Source organism: Musca autumnalis, unplaced genomic scaffold, assembly GCF_047663935.1.
Source record: "Musca autumnalis isolate F117 unplaced genomic scaffold, ASM4766393v1 scaffold_1, whole genome shotgun sequence".
Lineage (NCBI taxonomy): Eukaryota > Metazoa > Arthropoda > Insecta > Diptera > Muscidae > Musca > Musca autumnalis.
This window is the reverse complement of record NW_027411644.1, coordinates 243,464,051-243,472,108: the sequence shown is the minus strand read 5'-3', so window position 1 is coordinate 243,472,108 and position 8,058 is coordinate 243,464,051.

The window sequence follows — 8,058 nt, the reverse complement described above, 5'->3', positions numbered from 1 at the left end:
ACCATTATTCAGAAGATGTTACCCTATATAACAGTTAATTTTTGAGACATTTTATTTTCGACCTTTTTTCTCAGGATGTAAAATCCTTCTTGTAAAACATTAGCCGCTTAGATCTACCTTTTCAAATGAACTTACTATAACGTTTAGAATAGACAACAAAGATAAAAACAATTTTGTTGAAAAGGTACGTTTGATTTTTTGATTTCAGTACATTATTTGAAACCGAATTCGTGTTAACCTAGAAGCAATAGTACATTATTCAGTACAATTTTTAAAATCCAGGATCCTAGCTCAAATGTTACAGTTTTAGCTCACTTGTTCACCCAATGTCAATGGTATTACATGTATACACCTTTCATACATTTAAAGGTGGATTTAAATAAATATTCTGATCCAATCTCAACTGTTATCCTCATAACAAATTTAATTGTTGATTCACCCAATACCTGTGCTTCAATATTTAGTATTATATAATACTTCTAGTACACTTATTGTACGACCACCTCTAACAATGAACCTGACAAATCAATAATATATCAGAATTCACTTCTATTCCTTAGCCCAATACCAAATTTATTGCAATTTTGTACTTTTCACGCACTAATGATATAATTCCATCTTCATTGCTACACCCAACGTCAAATTTAATAGCATTTAGTACATTTCGCATTTCTCAATAAATCATCCAGCCCTCAACCTAATTTTAGAATTTGTATGCATTTCAAAAAAATCCGTATCTAAACACCAACACAATCCCTCATACAACAATTCGAAATTCCACCTATATCCCATCATGCAACACAAAACTGGTACCAAATTTAGTACTTATAGTATATATAAGTTTCAAAAATTACTTCATTTTATCCAAAACTATATCTTAAACGCTATTTAGTAGTTTTCGTATACATTCGTACGAATTTCCAAAATTTCCTCTCTATCTCTACTCTAAACGTCAACTGCTATACTGATACCGAATTTCACAATTTCAGCTCTACCATTTTACACATTAACAATTTGGACCAAATTCGGTGCCATTTTGTAATTTTCGTACACTTATTGTACGTATATCCACAACCACATCCATATCTCAACCCTACACAACAGCGGCTATAATACCAAATTTCCGAATTCCACCTCTATTCATAATACCATTAATACCTTTCGTATGAAAGTACGAATTTCTCCAACAGTAATTGCGAATTTCAGGATTCCCCCTCTATCCGTCAACCCAAATCTAAATTCTACCATTTATTACTTTACGTACCCATAAGTACGAATTTCCAAAACTTCCTCAATCCCACACTCCATAAGTAATCTTAATTATAAATTTCAGGATTCCAGCTCTATCTGTTCACCCAAATCCAAAATGTACCAAACTTAGTACCATTTAGTACTTTCCGCACCCATAAGTACGAATTTCCGAAACTACCTCAATCCTACACTCCATAAGTAATCTTAATTCCAAATTTCAGGATTCCAGCTCTATCCGTCCACCAAAATTTAAATTGTACCATATTTAGTACCATTTAGTACTTTCCTTACCCATAAGTACGAATTTCCAAGACTAAGTCAATCCTACAGTCCAACAGTAATCTTAGTTCAAATTTCAGGATTCCAGCTCTATTCGTTCCCCAAAATCCAAATTGTACTAAATTTAGTATTTATCGTACATATAAGTACGAATTTCCAAAACTTCCAAAATCTTACACTCCAACAGTAATCTTAACTATAAATTTCAGAATTCCAGCTCTATCTGTTCACCCAAATCCAAAATGTGCCAAACTTAGTACCATTTAGTAGTTTCCGTACCCATAAGTACGAATTTCCGAAACTACCTCAATCCTACATCCATCAGTAATCTTAATTCCAAATTTCAGGATTCCAACTCTATCCGATCACCCAAATACAAATTGTACCATATTTAGTACATTAAGTACTCTCCGTACCCATAAGTATGAATTTCCAAAACTACATCAATCCTGCACTCCATCAGTAACCTTAATTCGAAATTTCAGGATTCCAGCTCTATCCGTTCACCCAAATCTAATGTGTACCAAAATTAATACCGTTTACTACCTTTCGTACCCATAAGTAAGAATTTCCAAAACTACTTTAATCCTTCACTCCATCAGTAATCTTAATTCCAAATTTCAGGATCCCAGCTCTATTCGTTCCCCCAAATCCAAATTGTACCAAATTTAGTACTTTTCGTACCTATAAGTACGACTTTCCAAAACTTCCGCAATCCTACACTCCAACTGTAACCTTAATTGGAAATTTCAGAATTCAAACTCTATCCGTTCACCCAAATATAAATTGTACCAAATTTAGTACATTTAGTACTTTCCGTACTCATAAGTATGAATTTCCAAAACTACCTCAATCCTACACTCCATCAGTAATCTTAATTCCAAATTTCAGGATTCCAACTCTATCCGATCACCCAAATACAAAAAAATAAGTATGAATTTCCAAGACTACATCAATCCTGCACTCCATCAGTAACCTTAATTCGAAATTTCAGGATTCCAGCTCTATCCGTTCACTCAAATCCAACTTGTACCAAATTTAGTACCGTTTACTACTTTTCGTACCCATAAGTAAGAATTTCAAAACTACCTCAATCCTTCACTCCATCAGTAATCTTAATTCCACATTTCAGGTTTCCATGTCTATCTAAATCCAAATTGTACCAAATTTGGTGCCATTTAGTACTTTTCGTACACATAAGTATGAATTTTCAAAACTACCCCCATATCTCATTCGTACACTTCAACGGTAATCTAAATTCCAAATTTCAGGTTTTCAGCTCTATCCGTTCACCCACATCCAAATTGTACCAAATTTAGTACCATTTAGTACTACTCGTACACATAAGTACGAACTTCCAAAATCATTTCCTTATATCAACACCACTTCCCAACCTTGATTCCCATACCAAATATGAAGATTGTAGCTATATCCGCTCAAAATATACAATTGGTACCAAATTTAGTAACTTTTCGTACACTTATAGGTCGAATTTCCAAAAACCCTTTGGTACATCTTTCTAACTCTCCATCAGTTACCCTCATTCCAAATTTCAGAATTCTAGCTCTTCCCGTTTGCCTAATACAAAGGGTACCATATTTAGTACCTTTTAGTATTTTTCGTACCCTTCTAGGTCGAATTTCCAAAAACCCAGCCTTATCTCACCCCTACACACCAACAGCAACCCACAGTCAGCTTTCTAGCTTCAGCGGTTTCGTCTGGGCGATGATATATCAGTCACTCACTCACTCACTGAGCTCTTTTATATATAGATCAATCTTATGTATGAATGGGAGTAAGTAATGAAACTAAAACCGCGAAAACGCTTAGTTTTGGGATCAGTTATTACAACAACAACTGTAATGTTATCCCATTTTCCTAAATGCAATTTCTCGAATATTATTATACCCTACACCACTATGTGGGGAGGGTATTATAAGTTGGTTTTGGCAAAAAAGTTTGTAACGCATCGAAATAATGGTCGTAGACCCACACTTATATATACCAAAATGAATGTCTCGACGAGCTGAGTCGATCTGGCTATGTGTGTCCGTCCGTCAGTCCGTCCGTCCGTCCGTCTGTCCGTCTGTCCATCTAAACCTTGTAATCACGCTACAGGTCGCAATTTTGATCGGATCGGCACCAAATTTTGGATGTTGATGAGGGTCCCGGAGGGGAAGAAGCCTATTGATTTTGGTGATGGTCGGATAATATTTAGGGGTCGAAATGGACATAAAACTTATTTGCGGAAAAAGTCAACGTTTTATTTCAAAGCAAATATCACCGTATCTATAAGGGGTATATTAATGGCAAAGCCTGCTAATGAAAGCAGAAAATATCACCTTTACAGCGATGTATAGTAGGTTGTCGTAGGTGGTCAAACAACGAAGATATCGCAATAGTCGCTTATAGAACCCAACTTTTCATTTATTCGATTTTAATTCTAATGACGAATAACACAGCTTTTGTTGGATACTTTCCAAAAACAAAACCTGGCTATGAAAGTAGAAAATCCTGTCTTTACAATGATGCAAAGTAGGTTAGCGTAGGAGGCCAAATAACGGAGATATCACAATAGTCGGTAACACATCCCATTTTTCCACTTTTAAAGAAATCACGCTACAGGTCGTAATTTTGACCGGATCGTCACCAAATTTTGGGTGTTGATGGGGGTCCCGCAGGGGAAAAAGCCTATTTATTTTGGTGATGATCGGATAATATTTAGGGGTCGAAATGGGCAAACAACTTTTTTGGAGAAAAAGACAATGTTTTTTTCAAACCGAATATCTCCGCTTCTTTAAGGGGTATATCAAAAGCAAAACCTGCTGATGAAAGTAGAAAATATCGCCTTTGCAACGATGTAACGTAGGTTGTCGTAGGTGGTAAAACAATGAAGATATCGCAATAGCCGCTATTAAAACACAACTTCTCATTTTTGCGATTTTAATAATAATGACGAATAGCACAGCATTGGTTGAGGACCTTCCAAAAGCAAAGTCCGACTGTGAAAGTAGAAAATCCCATCTTTACAATGATGTAAAGCATGTTGGCGTATGTGGCCAAATAACGGAGATATAGCAACAGTCGGTAATACTTCCTATTTTTTAATTTTTTGTAATCACGCTACACGTCGTAATTTTGATTGGATCGTCACGAAATTTTGGGTGTTAATGGGGGTCCCACAGAGGAATAAACCTATTGATTTTGGTAATGTTCGGATATTATTCTGGGGCGGAATGTGATGGTTGATGGTTGGCATACATCCAACTTTTCTATTTTTATTTTTTTATTTGAGTTATTCTGACGATGCACTTAAACGCGTTTCAATAAAATTGACCTGTATTAATGAAGACATTCAGAGCAAAGGCGCTAAGCTATCCCAATTTTAATATTTTGAATTTTACCAGTCAAAAGCTTATGCACAGGGGAAGTGGTGTAGGGTATCACATAGTCGGCCCCGACCCGACTATAACCTTGGCTCACTTGTTATTATATTAATTTTGCCAGAGCACGTATTTTAGCTTTATATATCAGATTCTATCAAAAATTTTCAAGTTGCATGTGGGTTACGACTTCAGGCATTTATGGTGACGATATAATTTTATTACATATTCACGACTGTCTGTAAGTTACTAGCATGTGTACGAGTTTCTTTTAACAGTTTGTCAAAAATGTCAGCACCTTGCCAGCAAAACTTCTACTTCAACCCCCATTAGTTGAGATGAGAAAGCTGTTTTCAGTGTTCGTTTCGAAGGAAAAAGAACGACATAAATAGATGAACACTATGGCTAAAGTCTTCTTCATTATAATAAGCTTAATATCCTATCAGTGTTTTTGCCTTATTTAACGCTTCACTTGACTTTTGATACAACAGAAAATCTCTACCAATTATTTTGAATTCAAATTGTATACTGCATGAAGTGAAGTGTTAATTTATTCCTCACTCTCTGTTAGTATGGTTCAATGCTTCCACTTACGAATTAGAAGAATTTGCATATCGTCTGGATTCCAGGGTGAAATAAATGGATATTGATTTGTATAATGGGCCTAGTGGGAGAAAATCGCCAGTAGTGAAAGTAATCTCATGAAAACATAAAGAGGTGGTGATTTTCTTATAGATAAGTTTTTACCAAAGTAGAGGTTTGATATTCATAGAACAGTTTCAAAAGACGTGCAAACAATTTTCCACAATATGAATGGTCGTTTGAATCACTTCGTGTATGACATGTATTCCCTAATATAGTGTCCCACGCTCAGTTTTATAATCAGAAGTATTGGTCGTGCTTAAAAAAAGTCATTTCCTTTAAATATATCATCATTATATATCCTCTTAATTTCCAATTCTCATTATTTACAATTTTTTCAAAGCTAATAACATTTCTCTGTAATACCAATTAAGTTTATGTATTTTCAATTCATTTATCGATTTTCTTAATTAACGACGGACATCATAAAAAACAAACTCATTAAAAATACTGCCGTTTTTTCGAGTATTTCTGCCAGACAAATCGTTTAGAAAGTTCTACGAATACTAATTAACATAAGTACTTTAACAACAACCGATGGGAAAAAATAAAAATCATTTCAGACATTCACAATTAGCAGCATAAATGTTTCAATTACTCACACTTTGTGACGGCCCTAAACTTTTTTCCTAAATATATGTACATACTTTGCTAAAACCCACTTTCTGCCACACACAAACAAGCTCACTTAGGAAATGTCTCGTCTGAAATAATTAAAACAAAATAATTTGTAAAGTGAAAGTTTGCAAAACTTTGTCTTTGTCCTCCGCAAATAAATACTTTTGTATACATATGTGAAATAAAATGGACATTAAAATGACCAGTAAATTTGTAGTAGAGGAGGGGAATAAAAATTGGGAATCAAGTAAGGTGACGTAGGGGATGAAAGATACCAAGCAACGGCCCCGGCCGGCTTTCACATGGGAAAGCCAAGGGTTTATTTCAGTTTCTCCTTCATCTCAAGAGAACAATAACCACCCAGGGGTGTTACCTACGGAGCTGCCTTTATAATAACGTTAAAAACATTGTACTATGAAACAAGATGAAAGTATCAGTCAGTTGTGCTGCTGGAAATATACCCGCAGCCACTGACAAAAAAAATTTAAACCATACAAAATAATTATGACGTATATAAAATATATTGATTTTGTATCATGAGTTTACTTTATAATCTGGAGGTACCGTGATGTGGGGCTATACCAATTCGTTGACATATCGACGGTGTCATACTTAAGTGTTCCATACGCCATTTGCCTGATTCGAGAAAAACTCAAGTTAATATTTAAGCCGATACAGGCTAAAAGTGGTACAAAATCCAATGCTTTAAGAGCTCGTTTCTACTTAACTAAAGTCAAAGAATATATCAGAATTTATGTTAGTCAGATATCTGTGATAATTTAAAAGCTATGGTCAATTTTTATAATTGCAAAAAGTTGCTGAATTATTCTATGGGATCTCTATACCCTTCACCACTATGAGGAAAGGGTATTATAAGTTGGTTTTAACCAAAAAGTTTGTAAAGTATCGAAATATTGCTCGTAGACGCATACTTATATATACCAAAATTAATGTCTCGGCGAGCTGAGTCGATCTGGTTATGTGTGTCAGTCCGTCTGTCCATCTGTTCATCTAAACCTTGTAATCACTCTACAGGGCGCAATTTTGATCGGATCGTCACCAAAGGGGTCGTAATGGGCCAGAAAGTTATTTGGAGAAAAAGTCTTCGTTTTATTTCAAAGCAAATATCTGAGCTTCTATGTCATAAGCAAAACCTGCTCATGAAAGTAAAAAATATCACCTTGCAACGATGTAAAGTAGGTTATCGTAGATGGTCAAATAACGAAGATATCGCAATAGTTGCTAATAAAACCCAACTTTACATTTTGGGGACCTTCCAAAAACAAAGGGTGACGATGAAAATAGAAAATCCCATCTTTACAATCATGCAAAGTAGATTGGCGTAAGTGTCCAACTAACGAAAATATCCAATTTTTCCGTTTTTTTTTTTTTTTTTTTTTTTTTTGGAAATCAGGCTACATTTCGCAAGTTTTGATCGGATCGTTACGACATTTAATGGGAGTCCCATAGAGGAAGAAGTCTATTTATATAAGATTTCCTTTACATTCTTGCAAAGTAGGTTGGCGTAGGTTGTTAAACAACGAGGATATCGCAAAAATCGGTCGCAATTTTGATTGGATCGTCGCGAAATTTTGGTTGCTAATGGCGGCCCAGAGAGGAAGAACGCTATTGAGTTTGGTGATGTTGCATAATGTTCAGGGGTCGGAATGGACAAAAAACTAATGTGGAGCAAATATCTACGGTTTATTCTTATGCGAATATCTAAGCTGCTAGTACGGGGTATTCCAGAAGGAATGCCTGTCAATAGAATAATAAAATATCACCTTTACAATAATTAAAGATAGGGTGGAGTACATCATCACTTTTCCATTTTTATACCCTACACCACTATTTCAACGTTTAGTTACGAGTATATGCAAAAATC